The 19,236-nt window shown below is 37.8% G+C and overlaps 1 protein-coding gene across 4 annotated transcripts in view; it reads left to right on the forward strand.

Moving 5' to 3' along the window:
- The first annotated feature begins 11,917 nt into the window (after nucleotides 1-11,917).
- The window catches only part of camkk1a (calcium/calmodulin-dependent protein kinase kinase 1, alpha a), an 81,794-nt gene continuing 74,475 nt past the window's right edge, over nucleotides 11,918-19,236 (forward strand). For 2 of the 4 annotated variants that reach the window (XM_084114428.1, XM_084114432.1), the window contains exon 1: nucleotides 16,724-17,016. The gene's annotated coding sequence lies outside the window, so the exon portion shown is untranslated. Of the gene's footprint in view, nucleotides 12,560-16,723; nucleotides 17,017-19,236 lie in introns of those variants that run through there. The other 2 variants (XM_084114430.1, XM_084114426.1) reach the window with 2 other exon arrangements.

Here is a 19,236-nt window from a genome sequence, read left to right on the forward strand (position 1 = left end):
CAAAGCCATGGAGAGATGGTGGGTGGGTGTACTCGGACAACCCTCATTGAGGCAGTATGTTTCTAAGCTCACCTGATTGCAAATTAAACCATTCTATTTCATTCTATTAGAAGACACTCTTGGTGGAACCAAAGGATTTTTCATTGTAAATAAGACTTTTTCGTGGCAGTTTGTTAGCTGTATCTCTATTGAACATCCTAATAACTTGATTTCAACATATTATAAGGTTCAGTTAGAAGTACATTACCGTTAACAAGTTTTGGGTGAGTAAGTTAAGATTTTTTATTTTTTTAATGTTTTTAAAGAAGGCTAAAAAAGTTTTAAAAGACCTTGCTTCATTCTTGCTGAATAAAATTATTCATTTCTTTGAAAAAAAAAGAAAAATCTTACTATACCCAAACTTTTGAACAGCAGTGTAATCATATAAATTGTCTCTGGTGTAATTCACCTTTGGCTAAGCCCTGCCCCCCTTAGTTACTGTTGCTACATCCGACAACTTCATATTGTTGGACTGTGGCAACACGGTGGCGGTAACGTTAGTCACCTTCAAAACTACCACAACAGCGTGTCTGTAACATTAACGTTAGGTGTTTGTATCTTGAATAAGAAAGTTAGCTAACATCCAGCCGCTAGTCAAAACATACAATCCTGACTTAAGTGATAACTAAACTATCGCTAAGCTTGCTTGCTAGCACCTTGATTCTTCATTAATTAGGGTAGAGAACCGAAATCATAACCTAAAACAGCATAAAACTGTATAACTTCACAGTAAGGTTAAAAGTAAAATTTACCTTAGAGCACACAAAAGTGTGCTTGTTGATCCTTGAGGGGTTTAGCTGACTGTGAGGACGTCCACACAGTTTAATCCAAAGACAACACTTGTCAGGATTTGACTTGGGTTTTGGGAAGGGAAAAAAACGGACACCAACCTCTCTGGGAAACGCGTATCTGTGTTACAAATGCCCCAGGCACAACGTTTAACCATATTTTTGATAAAACTACGACGGTAATAGACTGCCGAGACCAAAAATATGAGACGCCTGTGTTAAAGTCAATGGAGCGCTGTGAAAAAGTGTCGGACCTCTGTGGGAGCTCCAGAGCCCGTCTACGGAGAGCCTGCCCACTCCCTATTAAGTCCTATTGTACCGAATTTTGGTTGTAGTTCCACCAGAGTTCCACTGGGGGCGATCGCCCATGAGTGCAGAATGAATGGGAGTCTATGGGGCTATACGGCTAAATTTGTCTCTTTCACCTGATTGCCGTTGAGAAATCTCAGATTTGATTGTAGGTTTTGCAAGTTCAACATGGGTTATAGGTCGAAAGTTGAATGAACGAGTACTTAAGTCCTTTTGATTTCTTACAGGTTGAGTTGTTGTTGCCCATAACACGCTAGCATTCTGCTAATGAACGCTGATTGGTCAGTGAAGGACTGATTACGACCAGAGATGCTGCTTGATGGCATCGTGGCATCCGAAGCGGGACCAGAAACAAACAAAACAAAAACTCTTCTAGCACGTGTATTTACCTGTGTCAGCTGTGTTGTCGATGCCTCGAGTGAAAAGAAAGTGCAGAGCGCGAAAGCACCAAAGTGATTGAAGGATTGCCGTAAAGCAGTATCTCTGGTCGTACGATGTGTATGACGTCATTGACATTTTAAAATACTTTTTAAGGCAAATAAGTGACTCTAAAAAATCTAACACCCAGCATTGTGTAATTTCTTTGCATCTCCTTTCGAATACAACATTCAAATTGCTACACAAAAAATTATATCCTGAGAAAAGTGGATTTTGATGTGTATAGCGCCATAGACCTCCATTCATTCTGCACTCGTCCTGTGAGCGCCCTCATATGGAATCAGAGTGGAACTGCAACCAGTTCAAAAGCCGGAAGTGTACTGAGAGTGAAACTTCTCGCCTTATTAGACATTCTCTGGGGAGCTCGTTCTTGGCTGCGCTGTGATTGGTCAATCTACATTCTAGGGTGTGGCTTAGCCAAAGGCGAATTAGGCCTAATAGGGGTTATGCGGAACGCCCAACTTTCGAACCGGAAAACAGGTATAAACATTTCCGGTTTGCACTACCATATGCATCTGCAGCAGTAGGTGATCTCTGAGGTAACTTATTTTGCGCTTTTTTTAGAATACAATTCTTATTTCTGTTTTAATTAAAATGCCACGAATGCTTAAGTATCAGAAAAAAAAATTTTATAAAAAAAATAAAATGCAGTCTTCATTTGATTGTTTTAATCGTCTGCAAGCAAATATAAAAGGTTAAACTACTATGATAGCATACAAGTCTAAACTAACTTACTGATAGTTAGCTAACTCTACATTGGGTGCCATTAGCAAAAGCTACATAATTATACTAACTTACATACCTTCATAATCATGAATAAATGAGGAGGCGTAAAAACTTAAATCCTTTATCTAACGGAGTACTCGGGGCTCTGGAAGTCCGTTTGGCAATACGATGTACATCTGAAATGGATAGGATGGGTAGCTCCTGTAAACACCGGCTATAAAAGGTCGCCATTCCTACGCTGTGTTTACCTCAGTAGCTGACGACCGGAAGTAGTTATATCTGTTTTGTAGAACCCGGAAGTATGTTGCGCATAACCCCTATTAGGCCGTATCCATCCAGGTCTGGATACGGATACCCATACCCATACGGAGTATGGAAAGATTGTGTTTCCAGACTATTGCCCCTATTCAGCTTTTTTAAAATATAAAATTAAGATGAAAAAAAATACATTTATCATACAAGCAGAGTGTTTTCATGCCAAATGTTTAGCGATCCTTCAGTGATTGTCAAACATGACTGAATGAATTCAAGGCGCACATTTTTATTATGCAAAACTGTTTGTCTTTACCATAAGCAGGTCTCTTTAAACTTCTCTAAAAAGAATGTTTATTCAAATGCCACTCAAACCAGCTACAGATAAAGGAGCAAACGATCATTTAAATCAGAATGTACTTTGCTATCTGGTGATTGCAATTTAACACGTTTAACACATGTGCAACATCAAACCACATTTACAGTATCAGACTGTGTCAGAGGTTATTATATGCAGGTTATAAAGTGTCTTACTGTAGGTTTCTATTCATCATGTAAGTGCATGTTATCAATTCAAGAAAACCAATGAATAAAAAACAGACAATAAAATATTTACAGATGACTACTACCAAATATAATGCTGAAAATAATGCTGTGAACCATTTATGTAAAGTATGGTTTGGAAATTTTAAATGGAAAATGTGAAGGAACCCTGACCGCAATATAGCCTAGGCCCCTGTCTTTCATGGGTTTATTAGTTTAAATCACAAGACATCTGTCTAACTTGTGTGTAGTTTTATTAAACCATTATTTAATTAGCTTGTTCCCATTGAGATTTATATGTCTGTTACAAGACCTGACCTCGACCTGACCAAGAAACCAGATCCAGACAGCATAAAAATAGACAGCAACAGACTTTGGAATTCAGTGTACAACATCAAGCAACATCATCTAACATCAAGCAAAATACACGCATTGTTCCCGAAATAAATTCAGATGTTCGTCAAATGCAACTGATGACTTAAATGACAGTTTGCTGTCAATTGATAGTGTAGTAGTCAATTGTTAACTTTGCATAGCAATACTTTAAATCCACCCAGCATTCGTAGAATTATAATAGCTATAGTCTTTTTAATAACTTCAGTTTCTATAAAGTAGCTTTTAATAATTAAGCTTGTATTGCATCAGAAGTGTTTTATAAACTTTTATGGTCGTGTTTCTTGATGTGTTTATTTGAATAGGCCCTTGTGTGCACTATGGCAGGTTTCAGGAGTAGACCACAGGTGACAGCAGCAAAAAAGAGGTTATCCTTAGGGCCGATGCAGGCACACAAAATAAGATATTTTGAAGGGAAAAAAAACTAACAAAAACATGAAATTCAATGAATTCTGTTGTTTGGACCGCACCAACATTCTTAAAAAAGATTGAATGGCTCTGAAGAAGAAAGAAAACCATACAGGTTTGGAACAACATGAGGGTGAGTAAATGTGACATTATTTTGCATTTTTAGTGAAATGTTCTTTTAATGTTGCTGTAAAATGACATAGATTGGTAGCATGCACATTTAATGTCTAATATTAGGATTAGATAACAGTATGCCAGAACCATATTATAAAATACGCCTGTTTTTTTTAGATACTGGCTTCATTCTTTTTCCCACGTTAGCTATGATCCCTTAATAGGCATGCACCTAAACACCTTATTCAATATAAATAACTGCACATTATTAATTTTCCTCTGTTTTGCCATCTCTGACCCTATTTATCTTTCAGATGTAATATATTTGGAACCATACCTTTAAAGTCATTATTGAACTAATCCCATCTAAACAGAGACTTTGCATGCTCAGTCAGAGAAGGTGTGAGCGATTCAGCGGCATAATTTGTTTTCCGTTAATTATGAGCCTATAATTAATTTGAATGTTGATGTTATCTGTGCCATCTCGTCTTTAACTAAACACTGCCTTTAAGAGTATATTTAGCTTGTAGAATATCTACAATCATTATTGTCTTTAGACCACTTTTTAGATAACTGCCCAGTGTATGAGTGTTCACAATGACAAAAGAAATCATAAACAAATTACTCTTATGAGCCATTTCTTTTTAGCAGAGGTGTAAAGAGTACCTGCATTCCATACTTCCAAAGAAAAAAAAAGAAGTAAAAATCAAGTTTTTAATGTTGTTTATATGTCTGTGTGGTGTTTTTAATATGCCTTAAGACAAACCATGTGCAAATTCACAAGTCAACACCATTGCTGAGTATTTTCTAAAGACAGCCTCAAAAACACGGTTTGAAATCGCTGGTGTTTCTGACGTCACAAACTAGCTTGTAACCAGTCACGTCAATGTGTGATTATCAACGAGTGAAAGAGCGGGGCTAATTTGCATATTCATAGAATCGCCTATATTAAATGTAATGAGGCAAGGGTGTAGAGTTACATTTAAGCATTAATTTTAAGGATGTTTGTTTGTTTTTTCAAAGAAAAAACTTTTAAATCGTCATTTTGGTGATCAAAGGTGAATTTTAAAGGTACACTGTGTAGGAATTTCTCCCATCTAGCGGTGAAATTGTATTTTGCATTCAAACGAATAGTGCTCTCTAGCCAGGGGGGTAATCGAGCTCTCGAACTCCGTACCACCCCCGGGGGCCGCCATTGGCTAACAAGCCATCACCTGCTGTTAGCATGCCATTGACTCCCATTCATTTTGGCGTCACTTTGACAGCGAATAACTTTACATTTGAGGCGTTTAAAGACTCCATTCGTCCATTGTTTATTTCTAAAGAAACACGACAATGTATAAAAGGCTCCATTACCTTGTATCTTACGTTATGGCCCCGTAGAAGCAGTTTTTGTAAAAGTAGGCTAACGATTGCGTCATAACCACGCGACTCTCTGGAAATTACCGTATAGACAGGAGGAAAAGCTCGTAGTCAATCGGGGGGACGTGGAGGCATAAAGTCCAATAAAGTCAAGGGAGAAGCCTATAGAGAATCATAAAGTTTCTCCTGCTCCTAGCTCATGGACAGCTCCTACTCACGCTCTCCGTTTACAACTGTCAGACAGGCTGCTCACGTCACATCCACGTCGTCAAGCTCAGTTTGAGTCTGCGCAGTACGCTCAGCCATCAGTGAGTGCTTCTAATTTGCTTCACTTTTCTCCGTTGAAACCTATGGGGTCGCTGTGTCCAGTTTATATACTGTCTATGGCTTTTTCAAATGCGTGTTGCAACTACGGTAGCTATGACAATATGTCTTCCAATAGCACTTCATCGAGTTTAACTATACATGTTCTACTGTTATGCTGCCTATACAATGAATTACACAACCAAGTAATGAAAAGCTTGTAATTTAGACCGTAACATTGACTTACCTGTCGAGAAGAAAGCGGGCAACTTCAGCGTCCCTTTCAAAGTCTTTCTCCTTCATTAGCTCTTTCCACCTGAAAAGCTATCCCGATATTTTACTCGTACTGAATGTAGCCTAAACGATGCAGTAATCCTCAGCACCTAAGAGACATGCCAGTCAAAAAACAAGAAGCAGTTGATATGTGATGCATCAAGGTCGACACAACAGCCTCTTAAACATCAACAAGCAAAAAGTCTTCGTTAAGCTTAAATGCTCAAAAAGGGCATAAGTAAACCAATATCCTTCAAAAGGGTCTCTTTGATATAATGGATAAATAAAATAATATTAAGTAAAATTAAATAGTCAAAGCCGCTGGCTGCAGCCATGTCCTCATCTCATATGAAACACTTATGATTCAGCAACTACCTGCTAGTGCTAAGGCAATCACATTCACGTAAAGTAGCCTTGTTGACAAGTTTGGGTGTGTAAAGACAACATTAACAAAATACAGTAGCTTCAATACCCTGTAGATGGCGATATCACTTCTTTTGTAGCAGAAATACTTAGGTTCCATGCTAAATGTAATGAGTAATTGCATTACTCATCACAGATGTTGTCTATTGGAGTAAAGAGTATTATGCTAGATATCCTTATTCAAAAATCTAGTCAAGTAGAGAGTAAAAGTGGCTAATATCTTTGATACTGTGTCAAATTACAAAGTAGCCAAAAAGATACTACAGTAACTATTACATTTACTCAAATAGCCTACTTTACACCACTGCTTTTTAGATTTAAAAACATACAGCAAGACTATGGTAGTCCGATTCCCAAACGAGTGACTTACTGTATGAGCCGGTTCTTTTTAGTGAATCAAAAACACACAGTGCAACCAGTGTAGTCCGATTCATTATGAACCGGCTCTTTTTAGTGAATCAAAAATATTCAGTGCAACCATTGAAGTCTGATTCCTAAACTAATGTATTGTATATGCTGGTTCTTTTTATTGAATCAAAAACATTGTAACCAGTGTAGTCTGATTCCCGAAGAATGACTCTTATATGAGCTGGTTCTTTTTAGTGATTTGAAAACATAGGCATACAGATACAGCACGACCAGTGTAGTGTGATTCCGTAACGAACGCTGCACGGTTCTATTCATTAAAAGTTCAAAAAGACGAGTTACTGGTTTGGGAATTGGTCTGCTTTCACTGAACTGAACCGGTCAGAGCATTTACAGAATCAACATATTATTCACTTACTGAACTGCAATATATTTATTTTGCAGTAAAATGAAGCTTTGTTTTTCAAAATTTCTGTTTTTTTTTCTGAAATGTTCTGAAGTTTTGTGTCTGTATCATTATTGACTGATTGTCCATTTGTGGAAACCATATTTTATAATGTGTATTTGATCATACATGGATCTCACTGTTAAACATAATCATACTCTTTTGTGCATGTAATGCTTCAGTATGGGCATTCTAATTGGTTTCATGCTGATAAAAATAAAGGGCCACATAGTTTATGGTATGTGAGGCTGCACTGAGAAATGATGCAATAATCCCATCATATTGCTTTTTCTTCTCCTCTCTCTCAATGTCCAGACAAGCATAGGTTTCTAAAGCTGCCTGTTTGTCACTGTGCTCGTGGCTTAAGGATCCGCTTTTCCGATTTCTTCTTCCTTCAGCTTGATAAATCACTCTGCCACCCAATCCCTCTTTCCTTTGCTCCCCCATCTTCTTTTTCTACCTCCTTATCTATCTCTTGTTTCTCTGTCTATTACCCCCCCCCCCCCCCCCCCCCCCCCCCCCTCTCTCTCTCTCTCTCTCTCTCTCCTCGATTTGGTGGCAATAAGAGCATATTAAAAGCATTGGTGTAAATTATTGGTATGAGTCATAGCAAACTCAACAGCAGACATTCAGAGTATTTTTATGAAAAGACTGAATGGAGCTCGCAAGGATACACTCATAGATGGTAAAAGGTGAGAGAGAGAAAAGGCAGGAAAAAAGAAAATTGCACAGTAGCTACTGTGTGTGTGTGTGTGTGTGTGTGTGTGTGTGTGTGTGTGTGTGTGTGTGTGTGTGTGTGTGTGTGTGTGCGTGCGTGAGAGAGAGAGAGAGAGAGATAATGGCAGTTGTGCATTTGATTGTATTTATGTCCTCTTTGCATTGAGCACCATGGCAAGTGCTGTGATGATGATCTCCAAACTCTCCCTCAAGACAAGGATTTTCTTTTTAAAGCTCCTTGCTCAGCATTATGGGTACCTAAATGCAACACAGCCTCTATTCCCGCTGGCATATGTACACGCTAACTTACTTCACCGCCCATTACTTATATGAGACCATCTTGTAGACTCGGATTAGTCTGTAATAGGCAAAAGTAAAAGGAACAGATGGGTTTGACCTTTGAATAAATGAACTCACTTGTCATTACCCATGGGGCATGATGCCATTGCCTCTCAAATTTATAGACACTCGAACATAAGGCTGTTTGTTCAGCTACCTAGCCTTCCAAAAGGTTCAAATAGCTGTAAATTACAAGCATTACAGCTTTTGATCAGGTTTTCTTTCATTTAATCTTACAGTCTCATAGGGGGTGGGAGATTATTCCTGCTATGGTCAGGATACCATTCAGCCATCAACTTTTACTATTTTTTCAGTACTTTGTGTGCCCATTTTGTGTATACATACGCCGATGACCTACTACATGTAGCACTAAATGTAGTCCATTATACTGCTATGTAGTGTGTGTGTGTGTGTGTGTGTGTGTGTGTGTGTGTGTGTGTGTGTGTGTTTATGAACCTTTTACCATCTATGAGATTCTGAGTATCTTTCAAACAGTGAGTCTGTTTGTTTTTCTGCCTGTTTTCTATGCTAATATTGTGAAATATTATTACAATTTAAAACAGCTGTTTTCTATGTGAATATATAGTAAAGTGTAATTTATTCCTGTGATCAAAGCTGAATTTTCAGCATCATTACTCCAGTCTTCAGTGTCACGTGATCCTTCAGAAATCATTATAATATGATGATTTGATATTCAAGAAACATTTATGATTATTATCAATGTTGAAAACAGTTTTTTACATTTTTATTTCAGGATTCTTTGATGAATAGAAAGTACAAAAGAACAGCATTTATCTGAAATAGAAAGCTTTTGTAACATTAAACACTACCATTCAAAAGTTTGGGGTCAGTAAGAATTTTTATTTTATTTTAGGTGTTAAATAAATAAAATAAATCAATACTTTTATTCATCAAGGATGAGTTAAATTTATCAAAAGTTACAGTAAAGACATTTATAATGTTAGAAAATATTCTATTTTAAATAAATGCTGTTCTTTTGAACTTTCTATTCAAAGAAAAAAAAATTACACAACTGTTTACAACATTGAAAATAATAATGAATGTTTTTTGAGCATAAAATCAGCATATTAGAATGATTTCTGAAGGATCATGTGACACTGAAGACTGGAGTAATGATGCTGAAAATTCAGCTTTCATCAGAGAAATAAATTACATTTTAAAATATATTAAAATAGAAAACAGTCAATTTAAATTGTCACAATATTTCACAATATTACTGTTTTTTATATTTTTTTTATCAAATAAATGCAGTCTTGGTGAGCAGAAGAGACTTCTTTTAAAAACATTAAAAATCTTACCGATCTAAAACTTTTGACCGGTAGTGTGTATATGTATATGTGTAATAAATATATATATATATATATATATATATATATATATATATATATATATATATATATATATATATATATATATATATATATATATATATATACATACATACATACATACATACATACATACATACATACATACATACATACATACATACATACATACATACATATATACCATAGACTGTAAAAAATGCAAATAAGTATTTGAACACCTGTCTATCAGCTAGAATTCTGACCCTCAAAGACATGTTAGTCTGCCTTTAAAACCACCTCCACTCCATTTATTATTCTAAATTAGATGCACCTGTTTGAGGTCGTTAGCTGCATAAAGACACCTGTCCACCCCATACAATCAGTAAGAATCCAACTACTAACATGGCCAAGACCAAAGAGCTGTCCAAAGACACTAGAGACAAAATTGTACACCTCCACAAGGCTGGAAAGGGCTACGGGGAAATTGCCAAGCAGCTTGGTGAAAAAAGGTCCACTGTTGGAGCAATCATTAGAAAATGAAAGAAGCTAAACATGACTGTCAATCTCCCTCGGACTGGGGCTCCATGCAAGATCTCACCTCGTGGGGTCTCAATGATCCTAAGAAAGGTGAGAAATCAGCCCAGAACTACACGGGAGGAGCTGGTCAATGACCTGAAAAGAGCTGGGACCACTGTTTCCAAGGTTACTGTTGGTAATACACTAAGACGTCATGGTTTGAAATCATGCATGGCACGGGAGGTTCCCCTGCTTAAACCAGCACATGTCAAGGCCCGTCTTAAGTTTGCCAATGACCATTTGGATGATCCAGAGGAGTCATGGGAGAAAGTCATGTGATCAGATGAGACCAAAATATAACTTTTTGGTCATAATTCCACTAAACGTGTTTGGAGGAAGAAGAATGATGAGTACCATCCCAAGAACACCATCCCTACTGTGAAGCATGGGGGTGGTAGCATCATGCTTTGGGGGTGTTTTTCTGCACATGGGACAGGGCGACTGCACTGTATTAAGGAGAGGATGACCGGGGCCATGTATTGCGAGATTTTGGGGAACAACCTCCTTCCCTCAGTTAGAGCATTGAAGATGGGTCGAGGCTGGGTCTTCCAACATGACAATGACCCGAAGCACACAGCCAGGATAACCAAGGAGTGGCTCTGTAAGAAGCATATCAAGGTTCTGGCGTGGCCTAGCCAGTCTCCAGACCTAAACCCAATAGAGAATCTTTGGAGGGAGCTCAAACTCCGTGTTTCTCAGCGACAGCCCAGAAACCTGACTGATCTAGAGAAGATCTGTGTGGAGGAGTGGGCCAAAATCCCTCCTGCAGTGTGTGCAAACCTGGTGAAAAACTACAGGAAACGTTTGACCTCTGTAATTGCAAACAAAGGCTACTGTACCAAATATTAACATTGATTTTCTCAGGTGTTCAAATACTTATTTGCAGCTGTATCATACAAATAAATAGTTAAAAAATCATACATTGTGATTTCTGGATTTTTTTTTTTTTTAGATTATGTCTCTCACAGTGGACATGCACCTACGATGATGATTTCAGACCCCTCCATGATTTCTAAGTGGGAGAACTTGCAAAATAGCAGGGTGTTCAAATACTTATTTTCCTCACTGTATATATATATACACATACATACATACATACATACATACATACACACACACATGTATGTATGTATATATGTATGTGTATATGTACCGTCATCCGGCTAGCATTTCAAGCGGACATTACCTGCGACATAGGCTACATGTAAACACACATAAAATGTAAGACAACAAACGTTTCCCTTTTTGTACAGTAATAACTTGAGAGGAGTAGGTACAATATAATACAAACCTTAATTTCATCAGGATGTTTTCTCTCAGAACAGAAAAATGACCATTGACAAATGTATCCAGTTTTAACCGGTTTGGCACAGACTACCCAACATTGGGTTACATTGAGGCAGCACTGGGTAGGTATGTGAGGGGGTTCATCATTTTGTATTGACAGAAGAAAAAAAAACAGCAGCTGAGTGATAGAAAAACTACTCAGAACCTGGGTAAAACATTAAAAAACAACCCAGCATTTTTTCCTCACAACGTCAAAAGTATACTAACCCAGGCTACCAACCCAGTTTCCCTGCTGATATAGGCTATATATATAAAAATAAAAATAAACCACCTGTATGTCCTGGACTTTGTGTAATGCTCACCAATTAGATTTGATCAGAAAGTGTTTTTCAGTTTTGTGTGCAGTATGAATAAGACATTAGAGAGCAGGCTGTGGGCGTGCTGTCTGAAGCCGAGACTAGTGTGCTATGAACCCGACGGGCTTTAGGACCCGCCCATAGTAAAAGAAAGGGAAATGTTTGATGGATCGTGAAGTTCATTCAAGCTTTCAGTCAGCGTGTTAATATTACACATGATAAGAGACGCAAATTATTCCGCGTAATTCACAGACTGATCTGTAGCGCTGCTCGTAAACGGGAGCTGATGACCGTGAGCATGTGACGGGCTGTAGTGTCTGAAGCTGCTCTGGCTCACTCACTCGCTCACTCGCTCGGTCGGGGATCTGTCAGCAGTGCGGAAGAGAGGGAGAAAGAGGGATGGGGCAGATATATGCCATCAAACTGACTCACAAGAGACTGAAATGATGCGGAGATTCCGTCGCGCCATAAAGCCCGAACACAATTCAACAAAATAAGAGGCAGAAACATGCTTGTTCGGATAGACCCGCGAGCGACAGACAGCAGTCAGTGACATTGATGAAGCCAGCTGTCACTCACTACACGCTCCCGAAGCCTCGACACACGCCGAGGGTCTTTGAAAGCTCGATTTTGGAACTGAAACTTTTTTTTAAAACATCAAAACAGATTCATTCGAGTGTCTTCTGCGAGAGCCAAATCGAAAGCAACTTCAAAATGCAAGAGCTGTGATCGGGAGATTGTTGAACAAAAGACACGCGACCAAGTTGATAGGTGAGTGCAGTTATCATATCAGCATGGAGATAGTGACAGTGTTTTGTTTCGGTCATTTACAGCGGTAGTGGTCGAGCGAGCCACTTGGCAGGAAGACAGTGGAGAAGCTGTTGCAATGCTGTTCTGTTTTTAACAATGCAGCTGGTTACTTTAGTGTGGAGACTGAGTCGAAGGGGCGGGATCTTACTCCTAGAGCCCTGTTCTGTCACCCTAATTGCACTATATTCATGGTATAGAGCAGTAGTGCAGCCAGAAACAAAGCTTTGTGTTTTGCAATGGGACACAGGGTGTGCAAGAACGGAAGCCCAATAAACTGACACGAACCATTATCAGCCTACAGTTGTTTTTTATAGCCCTGTCATTTCTTTTAATATGTTGCGTTATAATGACGTCAATAAACAAATCGCGGTTGGTATTTAGCTGTGAGGTAAAACATATTATTTGAATATAATTAAATTCACACTTTTGTGACGTCACGTCAGGAAAATTATAAAGACAAAGTAGCTTATTAAAAAAAAAAAAAAGTAAAAAAAAAAGTAGGCGACCTCTTAATTAAAGTACGATAACGAGTTGCTAAAGTAAAGTGATGATACACACGCAGCATGGCAACACCGCATACTAGAGGTGTAATTTAGGGTGGGGGCGACAAATCGCGGTCACCATAGTTATTGATTTTCTATGGGGAGGATGAAGATAATTTTTTTTCAGTAAAGAAAAATCTCCAGCCACCATAAAACAAGACTGCAATCAGCGCAAGCAATTCAGAAAGAAGATATGAGGGGAGTCAAGGGATGCCTGCAGCATAGTAGGCCTATTTACATTGCTGATTTTATTACAGGTAAATTCAGACTGAATGTCTTTTTAATACCCGTTACATCCCTGTCCTATTCTGGTTTAATTCTGGTTGGTTTAAGCTTGTCAAGTAGTTTTTTCCAGTCTGACCAGCTAAATAAGTGTCCAAAATGAGCCTGCTAAACCAGCAATGACCAGGCTTGAACCACCTAAGACCAGCCAACCAGCTTGCTGTTTTTAGCTTCTTTTTTTCTTCTAGCCAGCATAGTGGATGATGACTGATTTAAATAAAATAAAAAACATTTTAAAATTATTATTACGTATAATTATATAATGTGAAAACCCCCATTACGTCTTATGTTTTAGTTTTTTTTTTTGCACACCCTGATTTATGTCACTTGTATAGAAGGGTATATGAAATAATACTAATTTCAGTACAGATTAGGTAAGATAGGGTTTGGTCTGAATTATTTGGGGCTATAAAACAATACTAGGATACATTACATGCCATTGACCTGTTGGATTGGTTCTGTAACACACACCAGATTGCTGTCCCTTCTGCCTCAGTAAATCTAATCCTCATTGACTGTATTGATTCTACTGTGCTTGAAGGATTTCTCAGTTTCGCCAACCAGGAATGCCATGAAACATGCAGGGGAATAGAACAATGTGTTTAAATACAGCTGCTTTACTGGTTTTACTGAATAGCTCTATCTCTATACTGAGTGTAGAGTACAACAGACATTTCTTATCTGCTTTAATTGCCAATTAGGTGGCTGTTCTCCAAATGTAAGCTGATAGATCCAGTATTTATCATTTTTAGTGCACCAAAGCCAGTCAGTCGCAGGGGCTGCTGAGAGCTGGATGTGAGTGAATAATTCAGAGGTTATACATCTATTGGCGGCACTTCAGCAGTGCTCAGTCGCTCCTGGTGAGTGTGAGAGAAGATGCAGTGAGCTTCCTGTGTCTCTGTGAGTTTGTTAAACTGATAACGCATAATCAGTAAATGCAAGCAAGAATCAGACTGATCTGTCAGTCAGTAGGCTATGTTGTCAAATATACGCTAACCAACGATAGAGTTGAGCTGTGAGTGCAGACAGTTTGTGGTAGTCTTTTTGTGAATATTTTACTAGCTCTTTCAGAACAGTGTCTTGCAGACAGCTATATGAATATTAATTTGACACCATAATTCTTACTAAATATGACTACAACAATGACAGATTCATTTTGTGCTTAATTTTGTCACAATGTCAGCACTACTACACCGCCTTTTATCATGAGTCTGAAAGTTGTGTTTATAGGCTGATCAAATATGAAAAACTTTTGAAATGCCCATTGCCCTCTCACTGTTACAGTAATGTCGACGTTAAAAATGCTATTGTGACCCTTTTTTATTTCAGTAATTTTAACTTTATTGTTCTGATTAAAAGTGCTTTTCCCGTTAGCTCAATGCTAAGGTAGTAAGCTGTTAAATTGCTAACCAAAGGATGACTGAAAACACAAAGAAAATGAAAGGTTTAATTTGACCATTTTAACTTCAGTTATATTATGTGATATGTAATTTAAAATACATATATTTTCATGGTTAAGAAAAAAACAACTGTAATGCAATATTCAAGGATTTTGTGAGGGGAATGAATCATGCATTACAAAGTTTTTCTGTGTGAAGCAGGATGTTCAATGAGAAAAAAAATGTAGGGAGGGACTTGATTTTATCTGGAATGTAGTGGACTGAAGAAAGTGGGCGTTACATACTTGAATGTAGCTGGACCTGAACATGTGTCTGCTAAAACAATGCCTTATTGATTAAGATCCAAAAGCCCACCTCAATGATGTCAGTTTTAAAATAATTCATATGATTTTGATAAAAATGTACTTTGTAGTCTTTAAAGTCAGCATGAAATGAAAATTGTTGTTTATTAAATGTTATTGATCTTATTGTGTACAACATCTATGCATGTTTAATTTTTTTAAAACTTGTCATTTTCAATCAAAATGTCAGAACTTGATTTTCAGGTGAAGTGTCATATCCTTTAGTCCTCTCCAATTATTTAGTCCACTTAAACCCCGGCCCGTTCTTAAAGGGATAGTTCACTATGAACATCAGTGGTTCTTGCTGAAGCTCAAACGTTCTGCGTAACACATGAGAATGTACCTCAGTGGTTCTTGCTGAAGCTCAAACGTTCTGCGTAACACATGAGAATGTACCTCAGTGGTTCTTGCTGAAGCTCAAACAAACGTGCTGCATAACATGAGAATGAACTTCATTGGTTCTTGCTGAAGCTCAAACATGCTTCGTAACATGTGAATTAACTTCATTGGTTCTTGCTGAAGCTCAAACATGCTTCGTAACATGTGAATTAACTTCATTGGTTCTTGCTGAAGCTCAAACATGCTTCGTAACATGTGAATTAACTTCATTGGTTCTTGCTGAAGCTCAAACGTGCTGCGTAACACGAGAATGAACTTCATTGGTTCTTGCTGAAGCTCAAACGTGCTGTGTAACATGAGAATGAACTTCATTGGTTCTTGCTGAAGCTCAAACGTGCTGCGTAACACGAGAATGAACTTCATTGGTTCTTGCTGAAGCTCAAACGTGCTGTGTAACATGAGAATGAATCTCATTGGTTCACGCACGTCAAGCGAACTTCCGTTTACCACAACTGATGTGTGAGTTGATGAATGTTTATATGTGAATAAAAGACTAAATTCAATCTCTTCATCATATAAAGCGATCCTGTCTCTTCAGAAAATTTGGACTAGACCTCTCGATTCATATGGATTAGTTTCACGATCTTTTTATAAACTTTTTGAAGTGTCAAATTGGTAGTTACCTAGACTGTGAATGGAGGGACAGAAAGCTCTCAGATTTCATCAAAAAATCTTCATTTGTGTTCTGAAGATGAACGGAAGTCTAATGGGTTCGGAACGACATAAGGGTAATTGATGAGCGAATAAAAAATTTTGGGGTGAACTAACCCTTTAAATTCGACCTCAAGCTCGAATTCAGATCTGCCTCCTTTCAATCGACAATCAACAGACAGAAGCAAGTCACTGCCCCAAATTTTTTTCTTTTTCGATAATCGTTTTTACTCAGATGTACATCACAATCGAGAAAAAAATCCCTTGCTACGTCTTCTGATGCATTGTGACTTTAAAATGAGGACCAGCAAATCGTGTAATGAAAGTGTTTTGTTTTTTTACATGTTGACTTCAGAGGACAACACAATATGGAGCAATGTTGTGTGCAGACTTGTCTCATTGCCAGGGGGGAAATGCAGCAATGTCACCTCTGCTTTGGGTTAACACTGATTCAGCAATAAAAGACACTTGAGAATACTGTGCTGTAGCGTAGCACTCCTCCTCCTCTGTGCATACACAAACACACACGCACACATCTCACCTCTAGTTCCTCTTCTCTGCTTGTGGAGCGTGAGTGAGCGAAGCCATAGTGTTTACTACTGTCAGAGACTTGAGACAATCAGAGAGACGCGTGAGAGGGTGGTACGGGGGCACAAAAAGAGAGTTGATGAGGACCTTTGTTGTGCTCCTGTCACATATTTCGGAGGGTGGGAGAGAAGCACAGAGAACTGGAGTGTAACAACGTGTCAGGAGGCAAGAAATTTGAAGAGGCTGCGTGAAAGACAGAGAACAAACCTTTGAAAGTAAGTGTAGTTGGGACATTTTAAGACATTACAAACCCAAATAAACATTGAAATTATCTTGATAACACTTTATAATAAGATTAGGTTGCATGAACTAACAGTGAATGCTATTTTTAAAGCATTTTTGATTGTTATTGTCATTTTCTACATGTATAAATTAACAATGGATAATGTATTATGAAAAAACATGAATTAACAATAGAACATTTCTGAATTAACGATAACCTGGAGTAATAGTTTCTGTAAACAATTGTTGCTCATTGTATATGATACCTAATGAATACACTAATGTTAACAAACTGAACTTTATTGTAAAGCAGGGGTGTCCAACCCTGCTCCTGCCGATCGACTGTCCTGCACAGTTCATCTCCAACCCTAATCAAACACACCTGCCTTTAATTTTCATGTGGCTTAATTGGTTGCTTCAGGTGTATTTGATTAGGGTTGGAGATTAACTCTTCAGGACAGTCGATCGGCAGGAGCAGGGTTGGGCACCCCTGTTGTAAAGTTTTACCATTATCCTATTACAATTTAAAGGGGTGGTATAATGCCCTTTTCACAAAGATGTAAAAAAAGAGTGTGTATGTGAAGTTTTATCTCAAAATACCCCACAGATATTTTTATATAGCATGTTAAAATTGCCACTGTTTGAGAGTGAGCAAAAACACACAGTTTTTGTGTCTGTCCCTTTAAATGCAAATAAGCTGCTGCTCCCGGCACAGGGGGCGGAGCTAGAACAGCTTGTGTCCTTTTACCTCACTCTGACATGCACTGAAAATTTCAAAAACTTTTAGCCTTTTATGTTCAAACCGGATTCAGACAAAAATGGAGAGACTCAGGAAGTGACAGCATGTAGAAGCAACAGGACATTTCTGATTGGTTAGTTGATGAATTTATGTAGCTTATGTGTAGTTATCTTCTAGTCATTGATTAGCATATTCTGTCTTGATAATCTATAAATCGTGTTCCAGGGGTGGTGTTTATGTTAATTTTAGGGTTAGTGATGTCACTAACCCGGGAGGAATGTCGTGTAGTCCCTACCAGCCATTTGTTGTAGTCCTTAAAAAACTATTTCTTTAAAAGCAAATATCCTCCTTTGCTTTGAACTTTGAGTGTCGTAACTTTGCAGATGTTGTTTATGCTCAAACAGCAACAATACACACTAACTAAAGTTAGAAAAGTGAAATCATAATCAACCAACCCTTTAAAATAGACCCATATGAAATTAATTCAGATCCTGCATAATGCAACAGGACGCCTGTTTGACTTAATCAAATTTTAATGTTCAGCATGTGATAGCCATTTGTTTTGCTAGATTTTGCTGTTTAGATTCCAGCTCTGCACATTATTTCTAGCAAGATTTTATTCTGATCAGCAGTGAACTAGAACAAAGCTTGCAATCACCACCCTGGTATTTTGTATAAACAAGAATTGTGTGATTGCGCACGTACTGAAGCATAAGTCTTTTATTCCTGCCGTTGTCATCTTTTGATGAAAGTCGAGATTACTGTGCATTTGTGAGGTGAATTAGTCTGCTTACAGACTCCACATCATGCATCCTTTGTAATCCTTGACTTAATTCTGCAGGCTTTGTGATCTCTCTGTGTATTGAGATAAAGACAGGGGTCTTTTGTCATCACGGGGATCTGCATCAGAACTCCAGTGATGCAGCCTATATGGCATGCCTCAGTCATACACGTCCCTCTTATCCCCAGAAATTCCACTATGAGTGTTCAGTAAGACCAGGATTTATGCGTGGGTTTCTGACATTGTATTTGAAAAATGTACATCATAATTTCCTTTTGTACAACTAAATGTCCTGACAATGTAGAACTTACATAATGGAACGCCTTTTTAGGATTATAAAATGCGTAATTTCAATTCTGACTTTTGATTGGTCATTTAGTGGTGCAAAATACAATACAATGCAGTACAAAACAGCTATATTTAATGAATGAACCATTATTTTTGTTATCCATCCTGTTATGTAAGGTTCTATATCTTTTCTATTGCCTGGTATTTGATATTTAAATGTTTTTACCCATTTTAAGATTTAGATAACTTTTACCATCACCTAGCACTACTTTAAAGGAATAACAAAATATATTATGGCAAAGATTTGACCCATTAAGATGAATACTATTCCTTTAAGAGCACTGTAAATTGCTGTTACTGTTGATTGTAATGTCACAATGATTATGTGCAGTAAACCGTTTCAGA

This window comes from Abramis brama (genome assembly GCF_963993115.1).
Source record: "Abramis brama genome assembly, chromosome: 5".
Lineage (NCBI taxonomy): Eukaryota > Metazoa > Chordata > Actinopteri > Cypriniformes > Leuciscidae > Abramis > Abramis brama.